We start from the raw sequence: 21,622 nt of genomic DNA on the forward strand, positions 1-21,622 counted from the left end.
AGGGTTTTTAACTTACCTTCTAGAAGCTATGCCTAAAGGTGCAGTTTTGACCATGGTCAACACCTTAGGCAGCCCCTCTCCCTTGCCATTTCAACCCTTCACCCATCTTGCCCACCAAGGCACCCCTTCCTATAAATAGGGTGTTTTGCTTCATGTATCTTCACATTGAAATTTGAAGTAAAGAAACTCTGCTGGAGTGAATTTGTGAGCCTGAGTACTCTGAGTTATTTGAGTCTTATCTTGGGTAGGTAATATCCCAAGTGGTTGCTCTGGGTCTTATCTTGGGTGGTTAATATCTCAAGTGGCGGCTCTTGCATCACTCATCTTGGAGACCCTCTGCTCCAAGTGGCGTGACTTCCTTTCTCCCCGTAAGCTCTCTTCATCTCTTCCTCCTTTTACTTTATTTTAACGCCTTCCATTCACTTCCTTCATCTATATTTATAATTGCCTTTTAATTGTTGGTCCTCTTCATCTTGTTGTCTTTATTTTCCGCCCCTCTTTGCATCATCCACACCATATATCTATGTTTTTTCTCTTTGCCCTTCTGAAGTGAACCTTCACAATTACTTAACCACTTGGTTAAGTTCGTGTCCAGTGGGAATCTTCTTATGGTTCTCACCTTAAATTGCTAAATCAAAAATCATAAACAAGAGCAGCCAATTAAAACGGGCAATCCTAAAATCAACTCACATCATGCTTTTAACAGATAACTCTAAACATGTCTAAGCATTCTTCTAGTCATAGTGAAAGTGATGGGAACTCTACAAAATCTCTTTTGAAATAATTGGCTAGAGATTTTCAATCACTATCATTAAGACAATTGCAACATGAGGCTCAAGTTTTAGAAGAAAAGAAAGAAAGAGATGTCCATATTGCAATTTTAGAAGAAGAATTGAAAATTGTTAGAGAAAAGGATGAATACATTAAAAAGTTAAAAAAGAACATGCATCACATGTATCTAGTTTTAGGTCGAGTGATTCCCATGCAGAGGAAGAAAGTCTTAGAATTAATGAATATTATCAACCTCCACCTATAAGAACTAGATGAGAAAGCCAACCAAAAGAGACTAGGGTAGACCTACCTTATTTTTATGGGAAGGAAAATGTTGAAACTTACCTAGATTGGGAAATGAAAGTAGAACAACTTTTTGCTTGCCATCATGTTAATGAGGAAAGGAAGGTACCCTTAGCAACTTTTAGCTTTCAATTAAATGTCATGTATTGGTGGACAACCCTAGGGAGAGAAATGTGTTCTACAAGGACCCTCTCATAGAATATTGGAATAACCTTAGGGGAGCCTTGAGACGCCGCCATATTCCTTCTTACTACAATAGGTAATTGATGGACAAGCTCCAAAGACTCCAACAAAAGAGTATGAGTGTAGAGGAGTATAGGAAAAAAATGGAGCTCTACATGATGAAAGCCTCTATTAGGGAGGAAGAAACCACTACCATATCTAGGTTCCTTAGTGGTCTCAATCTTGAGATAAGAGATAGAGTGGAACTCTTGCCCTATAGGTCCTTGGATGACTCGATCTAACTTTGCATAAAAGTTGAGCAACAAATTTTGAGAAAAGGGTCAACTCGTAAAGAGAGTTCTTACTCTAGCTCCTATCCCAAGAAGGAGTACAAAAAGGAAAGGGAGGAAAGTTTTTCAAAAGATAAATCTACAGAAAATTCCAAAAGTCTAGGAAAGGATGTGTCTGCCCCATAAACCAGTAGTAGAGACATACAATGTTTTAAATGTCTTGGTAGAGGCCACACAACATCCCAATGCCCAAATAGGAGAACCATGATCTTAAGAGGGAGGGTGAATATAGTAGCCAAGATGATGAGTCTAACGGGAAAGAGAAAAAAGAGAAAAGTGAGGGAGCATATCCATGTGAGGGGGAATTATTGATGATTAGAAGAATCCTCAACAATCAACCTATCATGAAACATGAGACACAAAGAGAGAACATCTTTCATACAAGATGTAAAGTTTAGGGTTTAGGGAATACTTGTTCTCTCATTGTGGATAGTGGATCTTGCTGCAATTGTTATAGCACTAGATTCGTTGAAAAGCTTGATCTACAAGCTATAACCCACCCAAAACCTTATAAACTTCAATGGTTGAATGAAGATGATGGATGACTTAACTGTAGATAAACGGGTAAAAGTCAGTCTTTCTGTGGGGAATTACAAAGATGATGTTTTATGTGATGTAGTACCCATGGAAGTCGACCATATCTTAATGGGAAAACCATGACAATTTGACAAGAAAACTACCCATGATGGTCTTACCAACGAGATAACTTTTACCCACAGGGAAATTTTTCTGTACTCTATGCTTTAATACCTTCATAAGTGGTAAATGACCAAGTACAAATGAAACTAAAAAGAGAAAATGAGAAAAAAGAAGTTAAAAATCAAGTGAAAGTCTTAAGGACAATGCTGAGGCGCGGGAGAAGAATGATCCTTCCCACAAGGTCATTAGATAGAATAAAAATTTGGAAAAAAATGAAGTTAAGAAAATACTTTTATCTAGCATTCAAGCCTCCTTCTTTGTAAATGTGCACTTACATGCACTGCCACACTTTCTGAAACTAATGTTCTACCTCTTAAGGTCAAAAGCCTTATAAAAGAATTTGATGATGTATTCCCTAAAGAAGGACCAATTGGACTTCTACCTTTTAGAGGTATAAAACATCAAATAGATTTAGTTCCGGGAGCTAGTCTACCAAATAGACCGACTTACAGAACTAATCCTGAAGAGACTAAGGAGATAGAATCCCAAGTTCAGGAATTGTTGGAGAAGGGCTGAATTCAAAAGAGTCTAAGTTCTTGTGTTGTACCTGTTTTGTTGGTGCCCAAGAAAGATGGTAAGTGGAGAATATGTTGTGATTGTAGAGTCATCAATAATATCACCATCAAATATAGGCATCCAATTCCTAAACTTGATGATATGCTTGATGGATTGCATGGGTCCACTATATTATCCAATATTGATCTCAAAAGCGGATATCACCAAATAAGAATCAAAGAAGGTGCTTTTAAGACCAAGTTTGGACTATATGAGTGTTTAGTGATGCCTTTTGGACTCACTAATGCATTTAACACTTTCATAAGGCTTATGAATCATGTCCTTAGGGAATGCATAGGTAAATATGTAGTAGTTTATTTTGATGATATCTTCGTATATAATAAAAATCTAGAACAAGGGACGAAAAACTTAGAAAAGAAAATTATGTACTCCTCTCTAATGAAATCTTGTGAAAAGTTGCCAAAAGAAATAGAAAAACAAGAGGAATGACAACTTAATAAGACTGATTTTTATACAACTGCTGAAACTAACTCATTTGGTTTGTTTAATGACTCCAACAAATGGTCATTTGATTCTGGAGGGCGAACATAATTTCAAAGTAGGAATAAGGTTGTTGTTCAAGATCAACCCTGTAGATCTGATGACAAATCCTCTAAAGGAAGGGATGGTGGCAGAGCCCCCAACCACACACAACCACATAATAAGGAGGATGAAGACCTAGAGGTTCTTTATGGATTTATTTACAAATATGGGTCTAATTAAAAAAATGCATTTTTTTTAATGTGAAATTGAAGAGAAACTGTCATTATTTTCGGCTTCTTAGATGGATGCATCACATATGTAATCCTAAGATTAAACCTCTCTTCAACATTACTCAAAGATTCATGCTTGTGAATATCTAAAACTGAAGTAGTTATCACACACACACCTATATTCATGAGAGTCCCCACATGAGCAGTTTCTTTAATCTCCTTTTCTTAATTTATCTCTTGCAATTCCTTTCTTTTTCATGTTCTTCCTTGATGGTTCACCGAGAAAAACAACAAAACCCATTTTTATTCTTTCCCAATCTCCATTACATTAGATTTTCATTAGGTATCATATAATATATATATATATATATAAGTGCCTTTTATTTTATTAAATTATATTCAAACCCAGATATTCCATATAAATTACATTAATTTACATAATTTTCTAACATTTATTAAAAATAAAGAAATAATGAAAATAAAGAATAAAAGTAAAAAAAAATCAATAATATGATGATTGTACGGATGGAGTGGTATTTTAAAGAATATTCGCAATAATACTATAACTATTAATTATTTTAAATATAAATTATGTTATTTTAAATACAATAGATTTGCTAGTTAACCACGTTGTTGACACAGTAAAAATAATGATTAGCAATTCTGATTTTTTTTTTCGTATTCATATATTCTTATATTATTTATATTTTGATGACTCTCTTTTTCTTATTAATTCGTATAATCAAGTGAGTGGGAAAACATTATCTTTAATTAAAAAAATTGGTGGGGCCGATAACGTGTGATGCAGAAGAGAAATGAAAGTCTTGATACAGTTCTAAGATCCTCTAAAGTGAATTGAAGAATCAGTCAAATTCAAAAGTTTTATAATTATTTGTACAATTACGTAAACTAAAAGTGTTTTTTTTTTACTTATTTTATTTGGGAGTTAACTTTGTTATACCTGTCAAATATCTTCCCAAGTAAAGTGAGCAATTTTACTGGTTTTATTTTCCTATGAAGGAGGATTTTGTTTGTATGGCTTTAAACTTTGAATGAATTTTTCATTCACATTAAAAATAATTCTAGAAAATATTGTGCAGAAGAAACTTGGAACCTTACGGAATCTAACTCAAACATATGAAAAAAAAATTCTCAAAGAAGGCATCATCAATGTTTAGGCTAGATTGACAAATGTTTGCTTAAAATAGACTTAAACCTGTCTCATAAATTCAAAGCTCAAAACCAATAAATTGTGATTTTTGTAGATTTATTTTTTAGCCTTGACTTGACTTTTTTGAAAGTGTAGTTTGAGTTATTAGCTTGTTTAAAAACCTTTTTATATTAAAAGTTTGAAATATTTACATAAAATAATGAACTAAAAGGCCTATATAAAAAGGTATTAATGTATCATTTAATAAATATACTACTATTTATATGAAAGCATTTTTCTAATAATTATTTTCTGACTTTAGTATTACAATATTTTTGCGTGGTGCCAAGAGAGATAACTATCACCAAAATATCTGGATTGGAAATTATATGAGACGCGTTAAACTAGTTCACATATAATTTAGTTAAATATTACACGAAACCTATGTTTTCAATTAAATCTAACGGACCAACACGCAATCTTTAAAGTATTTTGTAATTGGCATCATTATAGTCCGACTCAACAAGTGTGAAGCTCTCCCTACATTCTTAACTATAATATGATAACATTTTCAATATAGATATTTTATCGTGAAGTTTTATTTTATTTTAAATGAATTCTGTTATATTATTTCAGGTTTTCTTTTAATAATTTTTATAAGATTTACGCAATTAAATTAAAAACAAAAATATTTGACATTGTTTAGGGTTTTTAAGGCACAATTTTAAATTTAATATCTTTTCCAGTATACTTTAATAAAATAAATTATAAGATGAAGATCTTAGGATTTTAAATTAACCCGTGTATTAGGGATACTTGATAAAAACTGAAAATAACAAGACATCTTAAACCAACTTGGAAAAAATGTTTATGTTTTCCATTAAGGATATATCTGAGAAATTGTTTTCACACTAAACCTTTTTGTTAGTATTGTGTTTCCACATTTTTTACTTCCTTAGGGTTGGCAGTGGGTCGTGCGGGTTAATAGTAAGAAAAAATGAGGAGTGCTTCTTCCTGCATCTCCATCCCTTCTTCAGCCACCTCCATATACTTTTAAAATTCTAAATTTGTCCTTCAGTAAAAAAAAAAGATAAAAATAGAAAATTTATTTTACCTTTCTACGCATAGTGAAAACGAAGGTGTTTGGTCCTTGGTGTTTGGTGCTTGGTGCTTGCCGGTGGTGATAGTGGTGCTTGTGGTGGTAACCGTGGTGGTGGTGTTGTTGTTGTGGTGGGTGGTCTTCACGGTTCGTATTCTCCGTTCGTAGGTAAGTCTTCGTGCTTTAAACACTTATTTCTTCGGATTGGGTTAATCCGCTAGATCACTGGAATGTTTTTACAATCCGTAAGACAACATTAAAGTGTTCCGGATTAGTTAAACCGGGGGTAAACCGGATCCGGAACAAACATACTCACTTTTCTGGATTGTGTAATCCGGTACAAAATGAACTACAGATTACGTAATCTGGAAGTCATTTTAGAACTTTAAATATGACTTATGGATTATGTAATCCAGAATGCAATTTGCTGTTTTAATTTGACTTATGGATTAAACAATCCAGAAGTCACTTTGAAGTTGTGAAATGCATTACGGATTATCTAATCTGGAAGGTACTATTTACTTATGGATTACACTATCCGGAAGGGTAATTGAATATTGTTTTTATTTTGCATACTGTGTGAATTTATGAAAATTAGAATAAAATAGAAATTTATGTTTTATGAATGAAGGTGTAAGTATGGACATGAAGGTTGGATTGATTACAAAAAGATCGGATGACGTAGAAATGATATATATGGAAGAATTAATGAATTCTGTGCATCAACATGAATTAGTTGAAGAGGATTATGGTACTCATTTTACAACAGATGAGGTGAATAAAATTTCATTCTATTTATGTTTATTGCTTTATAATTTGAAGAAGTGTTTTTGTAATATTGTTGGAATAACTTTGTGTAGGTTTTTCCTTCGCGAGAAGACTTACTTGAATGGGTCCGTAGGGTTGCTTATAGACTTGGTTTTGTTATTGTTATTATTAGGTCTGACATAGCAAATGGGAAGCAAGGGAGAAAAACATATGTCTTGTTAGGTTGTGAAAGGGGGGGGGGGGGGGTAGTTACAGAAAGTATAAGGATGGTTTGGAGGTTATTGTAACTGGTACTTGAAAATGTCAATGTCCCTTTAAATTGCGAGGTAAACCTATTGGAAAGGGTCAAGGTTGGGTACTTAAGGTAATATGTGGTACTCATAATCATGATTTGTATGATACATTAGTTGGTCATCCATATGCGGGTAGATTAAAAGCGAATGAACATTCCATGCTTGTTGATATGACTAAAAGCATGGTTAAACCGAGTAGCATACTACGTACTTTGAAGGAGAATAATAAGGATAATATGACAACAATAAAGCAAGTATACAATGCAAGATACTCATACAAGAGATCAGTTAGAGGACCACGAATTGAATTACAACAATTAATGATGTTGTTAGACCGTGACAACTATCTTCACTGGAGTACGTGTCATGAGTCTTCCAATATTGTTAGTGATATTTTTTGGACTCATCCTGATGTTGTGAAACTTTTGAATACATTTAACATTGTATTCTTGATGGATACGACTTACAAAACAAACAAGTATCGACTGCCTTTGCTTGAGATTGTTGGTGTGACTTGTACAGGTTTGTCCTTTTCTGCTGGTTTTGCATTCTTATCTAGCGAGAAGGAAAAGAACTTCATATGGGCACTACAAAAATTTAGAGGGTCACTTTTGACATCGCATGTGGGGCCTGAAGTCATTGTTTGTGATAGAGATCTTGCTTTGATAAATGCCATCAATATGGTGTTTCCTAAAGCAAGAAACCTTCTTTGTCGGTTTCATATCAATAAGAATGTTAAAGCAAAGTGTAAAATGTTGGTTGATTCTGCCGAGGCTTGGGAAGTTGTGATGGATTCATGGAGGACTATCATTGATTGTACAGATATTGCTCAATTTGATGAGTTTGTTAAAAGTTTTGAAACTATTTGTTCACCGTGGTCATTACTTGTTGAATATGTGAAGAACACATGGATTATTTCGCACAAAGAAAAATTTGTAAAGTGTTGGACAGATTCATTAATGGATTTGGGAAATACAACATCAAACAGGTATATCAATGCCTTTACTTTGTTTAGAACATGTATAACGTCTAATTGTTTTATGTTTTATACTTATACAGGGTTGAATTAGCTCATTGGTCTTTGAAACGAATATTACAAAATAGCATGGGAGACTTGTGCTCATGTTGGGATGCTATCAAGCATGTTATTATACTTCAACATAACGAAATCAAGGCATCCTTTGAAATGAGTCTACATGTGATAGGACACACATTCAATGTACAGTTGTACAAGATGTTGGTTGGCTTTGTATTTAAACATGCTTTGATTCTCATTGCTGAAGAGTTTGATCGGGTCAATGATGTGGGGTTCGATAGTGAATGTTGTGGATGTGTACTTAGACGGACTCATGGATTACCATGTGCTTGTCAATTAGCCAGATATGCTATGAGTGTCATTCCTCTTAATGAAGTTCATGTTATGTGGACGAGACTAAGCTTTTCAGATTTATCTGAATGTGATCCATCATCTGAGTTGTCAATTCAACAAGAATGGGATGTCATTCTATCCCGGTTCAAACAGGTTGACATGTGTGGCAAAGTTACAATTAAAAACAAGTTGCGTGAAATTGCCTACCCAGACATGACAACATTATGTGCACCACTTAATGTAGTCAAGACAAAAGGATCCCAAAAGAGTCAAACAAACAAATTTCAGAGGTCTACAAAACGCATTCCTTCATATTTTGAGCATGTAGATCGCATCCATATTGTAAATGATAGCTCATCATCTTTGAAGACTCCAAAGGGAAAGGTTAAGGTGACGACCAACACCAATGCAATTCCCATGCTTAATCAATTTCATCTGAAATGTCACCCTTATATTTTGGATGTAATAGATGTTAAAGTGGATGGACATTGTGGGTTTCGTACTATTGCCTCCTTGTTGGGGATGGGTGAAGAGTCATGGCCACTTATCATAATGGATTTATTCAAAGAAATATCTCAGTGGCGTGAAGAATACGCAACATTATTAGGTGGTCATCAACGGGTAGAACATATCAAGAGATCCCTACTAGTGGATGAGTTGTCAGTGGTAAGTGTATATTCATAAGAGTCATGTGCATTGATTAATTGAACTTGTATGCTATCTAATTTCATTGTTGTATTTTGCAGGCTAGTGTTGACAAATGGATGACAATACCAGATATGGGATACTTAATAGCAAGCAGATAAAATATTATCTTAGTTTGTTTGTCTTTGAAACAAAATATTACTATTTTCCCATTACGTACTGCACCCCCTACCGATGTTGGTCTACACCGATTACTATGTATTGGTCATGTATATGATTCACACTTTGTGCAGGTAAAAATGGTTGATGATTGTCCCATACCTACCGGTGACATTTTATGGTATACACATTGTTACCCAGAGGCAAGGTTATGGTCATCATATTACACTGGGTCGATCTCCAAGCTCACCTCTGCGAATGTATGGGTGTGACACCGTCCTGAACCAAGACATGTACTCAGGAACACATGCAGATGGACTAGAAGCAACTGTCAAACCTGTCACCAAGTAGTGATCAAATTGCAACCACCTTTGATCAATGACATGTGCACCAGGACTCTCAGTCGGCATCGGTGATGGTGGAATGCTCTGCTCGTAGCCAAATTGGCGCAACACACGCTTGGGCATATGTCTCTGTGATAAGCTGCCCAATCGTAGGTGACTCGAGAATAAATAAATGGTCTCAAATGGCCTGCTCAATCTGTGGTCCTCATATGGAGTCCAGATGACGTCATCGTGTGTGAGCCCATCCAACTGCACCCGCACATCGCCAACCACACAAATCTGATGGGCAACAATGTATCGTGCTGCCCGCGGATGTACCTCATCATATGAGGGATTAATATCCCTTCTTCCCATGCCCAAGAAGTGCTCATAAATCCATGCCTGCGTAATTCCATCATATTAATTATAAAATATTTAATACAAAAAATTATGGAATGTAACATGTGATTGCTAATTATTTGTATGGTTTCATACCTGAACAAGTGTCACATAACTGCCCAACTGCTTTGTGTTAAAGTAGGAGGCATCCTTCAACTACTCATATAGATGTGTAAGTGCTGCTGCTCCCCATGCGTATCCACCGCACATACGAAGATTGTTGAATAACAACAAGTACGAAACAGATACAGATGTGGCACTTTTATCTGCAAAAATAGTGCATCCAACCACATGCAACAAGTAAGCTCTAGCAGCACACTCCCAAGCCTCTTGAGCGCAACATTCCGCATATATATCTCGAAGCCAACTCAATCGTACGTGGACGCCTCGACACTGCCTCATCTCAGCCTTCCCACGAGCCTCCTCCACCCCTAATAACTCAGTTAAAATAGTTGCAGCTCCGTTGTACTCTAAGGGCACATACGTAGGGAATTAACCCAAAATGGGGAAGTGTAAAAGAGATGACACATCATCAAGTGTGATGGTCATCTCACCTATGGGAAGGTGGAAAGAGTTTGTCTCAGCATGCCACCTTTCAACAAAGGTTGAAATCAACCCCCTGTCCCCCACCTCATAGCTTATATTTTATTTAATATAAAATATAGTGATTAATATAGTGATTATTTTTTTTATTTAAATTTAATTATTATTTAATAATTTTTTTTAGTGTAATCTGCATTAATATATATTTTATTTATACAATTTATTATTAGTCCTTTAAAAAAATACACATACACATAATTTTTTCGATTAAAAATAGGTCTTCTCTTTCCATATACTTTAATTTTAAACAATCATTTTATAGCTGTGGTTGAGTAAAATGGTTTGTGTAGTAATCATTTTTAAGTAGATTCTACTTAAATTCTCAACCACGTAATTAACATTTTATCTAATTTATTATAGGCTCTTTACTAATGTATTATTGTTTTCTATATTTAAAGAATTAAATTTAGTCCACATATTTAAATAATGATAAACTTCTCTCTCCTCTCTCTCCCGTCTTAAGTTTCATATAGAAATAACATTTATCAATTAAAAAAAAGTATAAAAATTAAAAATTATCATTCTTTTACATAAATATATTAGTGTTCAATATTTATCCACTTGGTCGACCACCTCCACCAATAAATTACCACTTTCAATGCTATTTTCAAGTAACCATAAATTTTCTTTTTTTCAATCTCAATACTAAAACAAATTATATTAATTGCAATAAAAAAACATATTTATATATAAATTACAATATCACATACCGTGTATTTATATTTATTACAATAAATTATAAAGATAAATATACATATAATGATAAAAATAAAAAATATAGAAACAGTTGTGTTTTTTTGTTTATTTATGTAATTATATAAGTTAGTTTTATATTTATTAATTACTTTATTAGGTAGTTTAGAAACGTCATCGTCTGGATATTCTTTTATAAAAAATCTCAATTATTTAAATAATAGATAAGTTTGAAGAAAAATGAATTACTGTAAAACAGTTCAGTTCAAGACTAATGAAACCAAGAAAACAACATATTCTTAGCTTGTTATTAAACAAATGATAAATTATTCGCAATAAATAGTAAAAATATTTTTGAGCATATAAAGACGTGCATTAGATTTTCTTAAAACTAAAATTTATGTAATAATAATTTGTACATAATTATGATGGTAAACAAAAATGGTTTGGTGAACATTTTTTAAGAAAAAGATGTGATGGAAGAAGTGGTCAAAAGCTCTTGTGATTTGCAGCATGAGCTTTTCCATCACCGAAAGAAAGGATGATGGAGGTTTTCCAACTTTTTGTCCATGCTGTGCCTTTAAGAGAATGTGGTTTTCAAAACCAGACAAAAAAATTAATCAAAAATAATTAGAATTGAATAAAAATTAATTAAAATTGAATTTTTTAAAATTTATCTCCAATTATTTGATTCATATAAAAATAATTTTTTATACGTGAATATAATGCTTAAAATTGAGTAACAATTAACACATAATATGTTTTTCTAAAATTATTTTATAGTTTGATTATATTTTTTTCCACCATATATTTATACTCATTGCAATAAAGTAATAAATTTATTAGTAATTTTAATTTATGTAACATAGATACTGACACAGATACTGATACGACACGGAAATACGTATAATCTTTAAAATTAGGACAAGATACACAAATCTATATATTATATAATTATGAATTATATAAATTGACAATAAAAATTTGTGTGTACTAAGTATCTTTCATATTTTTTTTAGCAGAAAGATGTTTTTTATGGTTGGTTCAAAATTATTTGTTCTTTATTTTTATAATCATAATAAAAATTTATATAATAAATTTGCTTTTTTAGAAAATTAATGTATTTATCATTTTTAAAATTGTGTTAGACCCATGCTAGAATTGTAAAAAATCTAACAAATATTTTTTGAATTTGACACTTACCGATAAGTGTCATACGAGTGTCGATGTCCGACACGAACACCCCATTTAGAAGGAGAGTCTGAACTTCATGGATTTTAACTATGAAATTATGTAATTTATTTTTGAATATAATATAAAAATAATTTACATCATATGTTTCTGTTAACAATTTTTTCACTATTAAAATTTTAATAAATTTTACAAAAATATTTTGCGACTCTACAAAAATTAAGAAATAAAATTATTCAGATATAATTATAAAACATTAGTTTAATTCCAATTTTATCTTACATTTAAATTAAATCATAGTTATTTTTATATTTTATTAATTTGACTATTTAATAAAAAATGAAATCACATTAAGTTTTCAGCATTGTACACCATAAAAGTACATTCAATTCATTCAATTTTTCTTTAAACATTACATATGTCTTAAATATGTTATTGATATTTATGGGCTAGAGTCTCTTTATAAACTTACTTGCAAATATGAGCTTAATTTGGCTTTTGTTTATTTTTGAAGGTCCAATCAAAAAGACAATCCTAGGATGAAGCAATGTACAAAGTAAAACTTTGATTAAAAGAACACAAGAAAACTGAGTTTTAGTTGATATTAGAAGAGACTAGTTGACATTATTTTTGGATCAAACTTTAACTTAAATAATTGTATAAAGTAATTTAGGATTTCATGGGTCATGTATTGGGCCTAATAACATAAAATAATTGGACCAATTTTAGACAAAGTAGTGTAGGTTTTAGACATTCTATTTGGACCAAGAGTAGAATAAGGTACCATGAGCTATCTAATGTTACATTTAAGCTTCCTCAAGCCTAATGCAAACTCTAAAAGATCCAAGATAAAGCAAGAGACGCACGATGGAGTTAGTTACATTCACAAGACACATTTAATATGTGCTACATATGAGAGAAACATGGAGAGTGTTACTAGCCACATAACACACTCTCATTGGCTTTTCTTGATCTATGGTTTATTTTGCATTTAAATTATTTTGAATTTGACTCTCTTTTGGGCTGATCCTAACACTCTAAATAAGTGTGCTAGCCTCCTGTAAAGTTAGATTATGAAATATAGTGTTCTGCTACCCAATTTGCACGGTCAAACACTTGTCCTCCTTTCCCTAGGATAGACACATTCTTAATCTCATTCTTACACTTTCTAAAGTGAGTTAGCCTAACCTCTCACTCACCATAAATCACATCTACTCAAAATTCCATTTGGTGCTACCGCTCATATCTCTAATCCCATTCTACACCCAAAAATTCAATGCAAGGAGAATTTAAATCAAAGTTTCTAGATAAAATGGCTTAAAATTGAATCTTATTAGCATCTCACTAATATTGGTTAATTTTGTTTAGAAAGTTATATTTTATTGAAACCTGTTTAGAAAAACATATTTTTATGTATTTTAATAAAATAAAACTTTTAATTCTTTAATCACCTTAAAAACTAGCTATAACCTATCTTGAGGCATGAAAATCGTTAACTCTTCAAAAGCAAATATTGGATCAAATATTTATGACCAATGAAATAAAACTAAATCAATTATCAATGCTGACCCTTAAAAGTTAGGATTTTGGGATAGAAATTTTGTTATACTCTTAGAAGTTATGATTTTGGGATAGAAATTTTGTTATACTGTACTGTAAACACTATAGAAAAACTTATTTTGTAGAAATTTTATAAAGAATAAGGTTAATTTTATAAAAAAAAACACTAGTGGAAAAAAGTCCATTTACGACACCAAATATACATTATTTTTACTCTCAAATGTTATTTATCAAAATGTGGTAACATTTTTTAAATTAAACCAGGTCTAAAATGACGGTTGTGGGTGGAACCGTCTTTTGAGACCAAAGAGATTGGGTATAAAATGGTGAGTGGAACTACCGTTTTAAACCAAAGTGATTGGGTCCAAGATGACGGTTAAGGTGAAACCACCATTTTAGACTACTGCGATTGGGTCTAAAACGACAAATTTACCTAAGAACTGGCGTTTTAGACCCCTTAAATACCCTACTTCGAAGCTTTTATTCTTTCGTTTTGTCTTTGTACGAACTTACACTCTTATGCTCTCACGCTCTCTGGTTTTTCATCTCCATTGTAAGCTCTTCCTTCACATTCACACATTGCAACATTCTTCATTGCTTATTTTCTCTTTCTCTTATTGGTTGCTCATATTCCATTCATTTCATTGTTGAAGGTTTTCATTGCCTTCGTTTTGGCTTTTCTCTCTACTGCCACCATTGCCGCCGTTGTCATCACCGCACCCTCTTCACTGTTTCGTTGTTGCCGTCGTTGCCCTTCACCACTGGTTATGCCCTTCACTGTTGGTGGTGTTTTTAATTTTTTTAATACTTTTTTTAGTATTATTAATTTGTATATTTTAGTATTTATTATTAATTTATATTATGTTAGTTGTTAGGTTAGAATATAATTATTAGTTTGTTACATTGTAATTAGAGTAATATTATTTAGTATTTATAATTAATTTAATGATTTTAATTAGATTATAAATAATTTATTGATATTTAATTGATATTCTTTATTATGTATAATTGTATGTATGATTAAATATGTTAATTTTATATTGTATGTATATTTATAATTCTTGGATACATGTTGGTATTGAGCCCGAGAGTATTTGATCCTCAACAATTGTTTCTTGTATGAGAGACCTTTAGTTTTTCGTTTGAGATTTAATTCATGTATTTGTCTATTACTCCTCCAATTGTATTTTTTTAAAACATTTTATAAAAACAGAGGAGGTTGTAGTGACAGTAATTGTATTGAGTCTTGAATTGTCCAGGTGGACAATTTTGTTGAAGATGGGAAGCTTTGATGTATCAATCCTCATGGAACTTGAAGTTGTGCTGTGTTTTAGGTTTGGGTTTAGTTATGAGGTCTAGAATCTTTGTAAGATCAGTCTTGATTCCTACAGAAAGCTTGTTTTAATCTATTTTAAAGAACTAAGTGTTTTTGCCATAGGGAAAAACAACCGATTAAAGTTTCGAGACAATCGGTTGTTTGTCACTTAGCTGGCAAAGGAGTTTTGAAACTGTTTTTTTGAATTAGTTGTGTAACTGCTGAAACCATTCAACCGGTTATATCGTGGTTTCAACCAATTAAAAGTAAGTTTTCATAACAGCATTTTGAAAACCTGTTTTAACTGATTCAGTTGTTCAAATCTGCCTTAAACGGTAGTTTTTCAAAGGTTATAAATATTGCCTTCTTTCAAAAGTTTCATGCGAGAGAAATATAGAAGTTTTATACTCTGATTTGAGATCAAAAAGAGAGATTACAATCTGTTTGTGAAAAAGAGTTTTTCAAGTTTAACAAGATTGCTTTTGAGCTTTGTTGTGATTCAAGAACTGATCATAGGGCTTCTGGTTTACTAATTCCATGTCTTAGTTTCTTGTAATTGCTCATATTACATTCCGTAAACGTGTTTGTAAAATCCTGTAAAGTCAGTATATTTCTGACTTGAGGTGTGTGCTGTGTTCAAAGAGGGTGAGTAGGTTTTGTGGTTTTTCGGGATCACCTCTTTGTGGGTGTTTGTAACATGTGTTTGGTTACATAGTGGAATACTCAGTGGTTTGACTGAGGATTGGATGTAGCTTAGGGATTGAGTGAACCAGTATAAACCTTGTGTGTAAATCTCTCTCTCTCTCTCTCTCAACTCTCTAACTGTTGATATTTTCGCTGACATAAACAACCGGTTAAATCGTGTTTTAACCGATTAAATTTCTTATATCTGTTTCTATTAGACTGTTTGATTGACTTGCTGGGATGCTTATCTGAGTTGATTGATAAAGGTTCATTCTAAAGTAAAGTAATTGTGAAAATATTTTAGAAACAATTCACCCTCTTTTGTTTAAGCCATCAATTCTAACAAATTTGAGAAGAACAATAATTTTTTATTAGTTTAGTAGTACGTAACTTGTAATTGACATGTCATATATTTTACGTAATTTTGGTTCATAGCATTTCGTGTTGTTCTTCGAGTACATATTTGATTGTGGAGATTTCGTGTCACCACTTTCCTTTCGTGTTACCAATACGAAATGCTACCGAAATTTCGTTAAATATAAGAAATGTTGATTAAAGTTATGTACTCTTAAATTATAATAAAAGTGAATTTTCTTGAATGGGTTAGGTTCAAACCTATAATAAAAATGTGAGATTTCACACACATTAGTGAACACCTCAGTGACCATTACAAAATATAATGGATTGAGATTGGATTAACTTCATTCACATAAGTGTGAGTAAGAAAGAGGAGTAGAAGAATTTATACAATTTGCGCAATGTAACGCCAACGATAGTGGTCATGATGGAGTAAAGTTTAGGTGTTCGTGCGTTAGTTGTTTGAACGAGAGGAGATTGGATGTTAACAAAATCAGGGAGCACCTTCTATGTGATAGGTTTTTACGATCTTATATACAACATGGACATGACATGGTGAATTATTAAATTTATACGAAGATATATTTAGTACACCATGGATGATGCATTACATGGTGAAGTACATGATGATCAATTGGAGGACATGATTCGTGATGTTGGAGATGAGTCTTTTGTAGAAGTGCATGAATACGAAAGTATGTCAAGCGATGCAGAGACTTCATTGTATCTTGGATCAACTAACTTCACACGGTTATCTGTGGTGTTAAGATTGATGAATTTGAAGGCAATAAATGGCTGGACTGATAAAAGCTTCACAAAATTGCTTCAGTTGTTGAAGGATATGCTCCCAGAGGGAAATACTCTACCTAATTGTAATTATGAGGCCAAAAAGATTCTATGTCTGATGGGTATAGAGTATAAACAGAAACATGCATGTCCTAATGATTGTATATTATACAGGAAAGATTTTGAATTGTTGAAAAATTGTTTGAGGTGTGGGTTATCATGTTATAAGTTGAAACAAAAAGACGATGATACTATTGAAGAGATGTTAAAGCATGGAACCCCAATGAAGGTTGTGTGGTTCTTCCCATCATTCCAAGGATGAAGCGTTTGTTTGCAAACCTAAATGATGCTAAGAATCTTATATGACATGCAGATGAGAGGAAATGTGATGGCATGTACCGACATCCAATTGATTCTATTAAATGGAAGAAATTTGATGACGAGTTTCCAGAGTTTGGTAAAGAGTAAAGAAATATCCGACTTGGTTTAGCTACAAACATAATGAATCTGTTTGGTAATATGAGTACAAATCACAATTCATGGCCTATTTTACTAGTTATTTACAACTTACCTCCTGAATTGTGCATGAAGTGAAAATACATGATGTTGTCTATGATGATATCCAGTCCAAGACAGTCAGGAAATGACATATATGTTTATCTAAGTCCTCTAATTGAAGATTTAAAGTTAATGTGGGATCAAGGTGTTAAATTATTTGATGGATTTGGTAATGAAACTTTCAAGAAGCATACCATGTTATTTTTATCTTCTTTTGCATTTATTTTAAAGCATTAATTATATTAAAAACTTATATGATTTTGGTATTTTGTAGGATTCCTTGGTTGAGCAAAGCTTCCAAAGTAATTTTGTACCTCAAGGTCGTCAATATATCCTGTTTGAAGCTATTGGACGACTTGAGCACCCTGGTCGTGTACGTGCAGCTAGAAAAGTATTGAACTTAAAGCTTTGATGTCTCCAAATCCCTGAACATTGCTTGAAGTCTGAGTTGCTGCTTGTGGGCATGGGTTTTGGGTAGATTAGAATTTTTCAATCCACTTTTAGCTTAATCCAAAATTGAATCAATCAAGTTCTTTCAAAAGAAAAGTGTTTTTCAAAGTAGTGAAAAACAACCTATTGATTTATCGTTTCAATCGGTTGTTTTACACTTAGTGATTTTGAAAAAGATTTGACCAATCTTTGGAAAATATAATGGTTTGTTTATGTTTTCAAACATGTAAGAAACAACTTTAAGAAATTCAGTTTGACATATTTGTTTTTGAGATTTCAAGATTCACATCAAGCTTTGGATTTTCAAGCGAGAGTGGAATAGGATTGCAATTGTATTCAATTCAGATTGTACTGTGATCAGGTGTAATCCTTTCTAAACCTACTGTATTTCTGGTGCTGTGTTGCCAATGAGTGTTGTGTGTTCCTTAGGTGTTCAAGATCAATACTCTTGGTGTGGTTTTGCCAAAGGTAGTGTGTTTCTTGAGGGGTTCAAGGTTACTACTTTGGTGTGTTGTGTTTTTGTAATTTGGTTTGATTACATAGTGGTTTACCCAGTGGTTTCTGTTGGGTTTACCATCTTCAACAATTTCTGGGGACTGGATGTAGCTCTTGGCTTAAGAGTGAACCAGTATAAACTGTTTGTGTGATTCTCTCTTACCCTGAACTCCTTTAAATTCTGTTTTAAGCTGTTTGATATTTCAACTGATATAAACAACCGATTCTTTCGAAGAAACAATCGATTGTTTTTCTGTTGCTTTGTTGTATAATTGTTGATGTTCTAAGCTAACTTGTTTCCTGTTCTGGATTTATACACATAATTTCATTAAACCTTCAAAAGCTTTCGAAAATTCTTTAAAAACAATTCACCTTCCCTCTTGTTTAAAGGTCGTATATTCTAACATTTACATCTCTGAAATTAAGAGAGATTAAAATACCAAAAAGATTAAAGTTTTTCAAGATTGTAAGATTTTGCTTTGGTTAAGAGTGGAATAGGGAATTGTTGTAATCCTTTTGTATCAGGTGTGATCTTTCGTATTCTTACTTGTAATTCATTTCATATTTGTAAAACTTGTAAGGTACTGGTGTCTACAGTTAGAGGGTGTTCTGACTTGCAGTGTTTGTGTATCAAAGCGGGTGAGTGTTCTTGAAGGGTTCAAGATCACCTCTTTGGTATTTGTGTTTTGTAATTTGTGGTTGATTACTTAGTGGAATACCCAGGTGATACAAACCAAGTAGCTATAAAGATGACCAAGGAAGCAAAAGACAAAGCACATGGCGAACAGCCATCTCAGCAAACAATTCAAGACCCCACCAAGGATCTCATGGACCCGACCAGAGGAGATGGGCATAAACCAGAGCACCAACTCTTCTTCCTTTTGGTCTTCTTAAGAGATAGAATATGTTGTAAATAATTTTAGGCTCACTTTAGGGGTCCAAATAGCAAAGATATGCTAGAATAAAATGTCTTTAGCATAATAGGGGGTGTATGTATCTTTTTAGCTTGTTCTTAGCCTTTTAGGAAGACATTTTGACCTAGTTTCTAGAAGAACAAGCCTAGGGTGCGGGTTTGACTTAGTCAAACCCTAAGGCTACCAATTTTTTCCCTTTGCCCATCCTACCCCTCTTACTTGTTTTCCAAGACTCCTTCACCTATAAATAGGAGGCTTACCCATTGTATTTTACAAGTTGAATTTGAATAAAGTAAAGAAACTGTGCATAAATTGTGATGTGAGTTGATTTTAGATTGCTTCATTTTAGATGTGACACTTTACTTAGATTGAGATTTTTTAGCAATTATATGGTGAGAACCCAAAGAAGATCCCTACTGGACACAAACTTAACCAAGTGGTTAAGTAAGTGTGAATGTTCACTTCTAGAGGGCAAAGGAAAAATACAAGAATGCGATGATTGATGATGAAGGGCAAAATGTAAAAGACCATGGAAGGAAAAACAAGAACATAATGAACACTAAATTGACAAAGGATGAAAACAAGAAGTCGTCCACACAAGAAGTCATCCACACATCTGAAGTCATCCACTACCAGTTACTTGTGTTATCCGTAGTTGATAACACTGTTGTGTGGTTTTGTTCACTACACAAGAAGTCATCCACACATCTGAAGCAAATAATTAATGTGTAATTACATTATATACTTAACTACGTATGTTATAACTTAAACATCTACTAACGCGTTTTTTTTTTTTGTATTAATCAAGGCATGTCATGGATATAACATACTCAAAGGTCGAGTCAGTGCAAATTATCAAAAGCTGACATGGTTGAACCTAAAGTTTTGTAATTTTTGTCTTCCTCTTTTCATTTTTTTTATCAATATTAACTTTTAATTTATATTGAATTATAGTGTAGTAGACAACCGAGAGGTTACAAGTGTGATTATTACGTTATGCAATGGATGGTTACCATTGTAAGACTAGACATTCAAAAAGATTGGGAACATGTAATAATATTTAAATAATTCTTTATAATTCTTTAAAGTATATGTATCTTAATACTAATATGAACCTTATTTTGTAGTGTAGTTCTTTACGGATGAGCAATCATTGCATTTGGCTGCCATAGATTATGTGAGAGATGCTTGGGCCACATATTTCCTTAATTTCCATTAATCTAGGATAGTTAATCAATAATATATGATTTAGATAGATAAGAATATGTATTAGTATTTGTAATACATTTTTATCAATATATATATAGTTTGCTTCTTTGAATGAATATGTCTGAATTTATATATCTAGCTGACTGTGTTTAAGTAAACAGGTTAATTAAGATGGGAAAACACATAAAACAAAATGAACTAAGAAAAATATCCATAATAGACGACGCTTATGGCCATAACCATCATCTATATCTCTCGAAAAAGAGCATAAATAACGGTTATGATCATAACCACCGTCTATACTTCGATTATGTGTACTTTAAGATAGTATCAGAAAATGGTATAAACGACAGTTATGATCATAATCATCGTTTATATGTGACTTATACACGACATTCTAGAGTCATTGTCTATGCCTCAATAGAATAAACTACGTGTTCATAGACAACAATTTCAAAGTTTAATCGCTAAAAAATCATTGTCTTTGACTTTTTTTTACATAAGTGAAAGGTTATTTTTTTGGAAGATGATAATTATAAAATATTTGTTAAACAAAAGGATAATTTTGAACAATCTAGTTAGAAACCTAGAAATCAGAAGATATAATTTTGCTAGATTTGCTAAATATTTTGGGTAAGTTAGATTTAGTTAAATGATTTAGAAAAATGATGTAAAATGTTGAAAAATGAAAATCCTTAAAGAATAGTGTAACAAGTTGGTGAGTTGAATTCAATCTCGTATGGAGTGGGGGATATAACTTGTGGTAATCAATTAAGCATTGACCAGCATTAGTCACAGTCACAACAAAATTCCATTGTTGAATGGTGGTAGAACGAAATTTCTAGTAGCTGTAGATACATGCAGTTTTATAAATAGCACCACATCAATAAAAATTAAAATAATATATATTCACAATCCTTTTTTTTTTATACAATCACATTAACTTTCAATAATATTATTTTTATATTATTTAACTATAAATTTACTCATTATTATATATATATATTTATATCTAATATTTAACGGTACCAAAACAACACAATTTCCAC

General features: G+C 32.4%; 1 pseudogene; it reads left to right on the forward strand.

The window, feature by feature from the left end:
* The first annotated feature begins 6,441 nt into the window (after positions 1–6,441).
* Positions 6,442–9,308, forward strand: LOC150028776 (uncharacterized; annotated as a pseudogene).
* Positions 9,309–21,622: the final 12,314 nt, after the last annotated feature.

Source organism: Phaseolus vulgaris, chromosome 3, assembly GCF_051622355.1.
Source record: "Phaseolus vulgaris cultivar YP4 chromosome 3, ASM5162235v1, whole genome shotgun sequence".
NCBI lineage: Eukaryota > Viridiplantae > Streptophyta > Magnoliopsida > Fabales > Fabaceae > Phaseolus > Phaseolus vulgaris.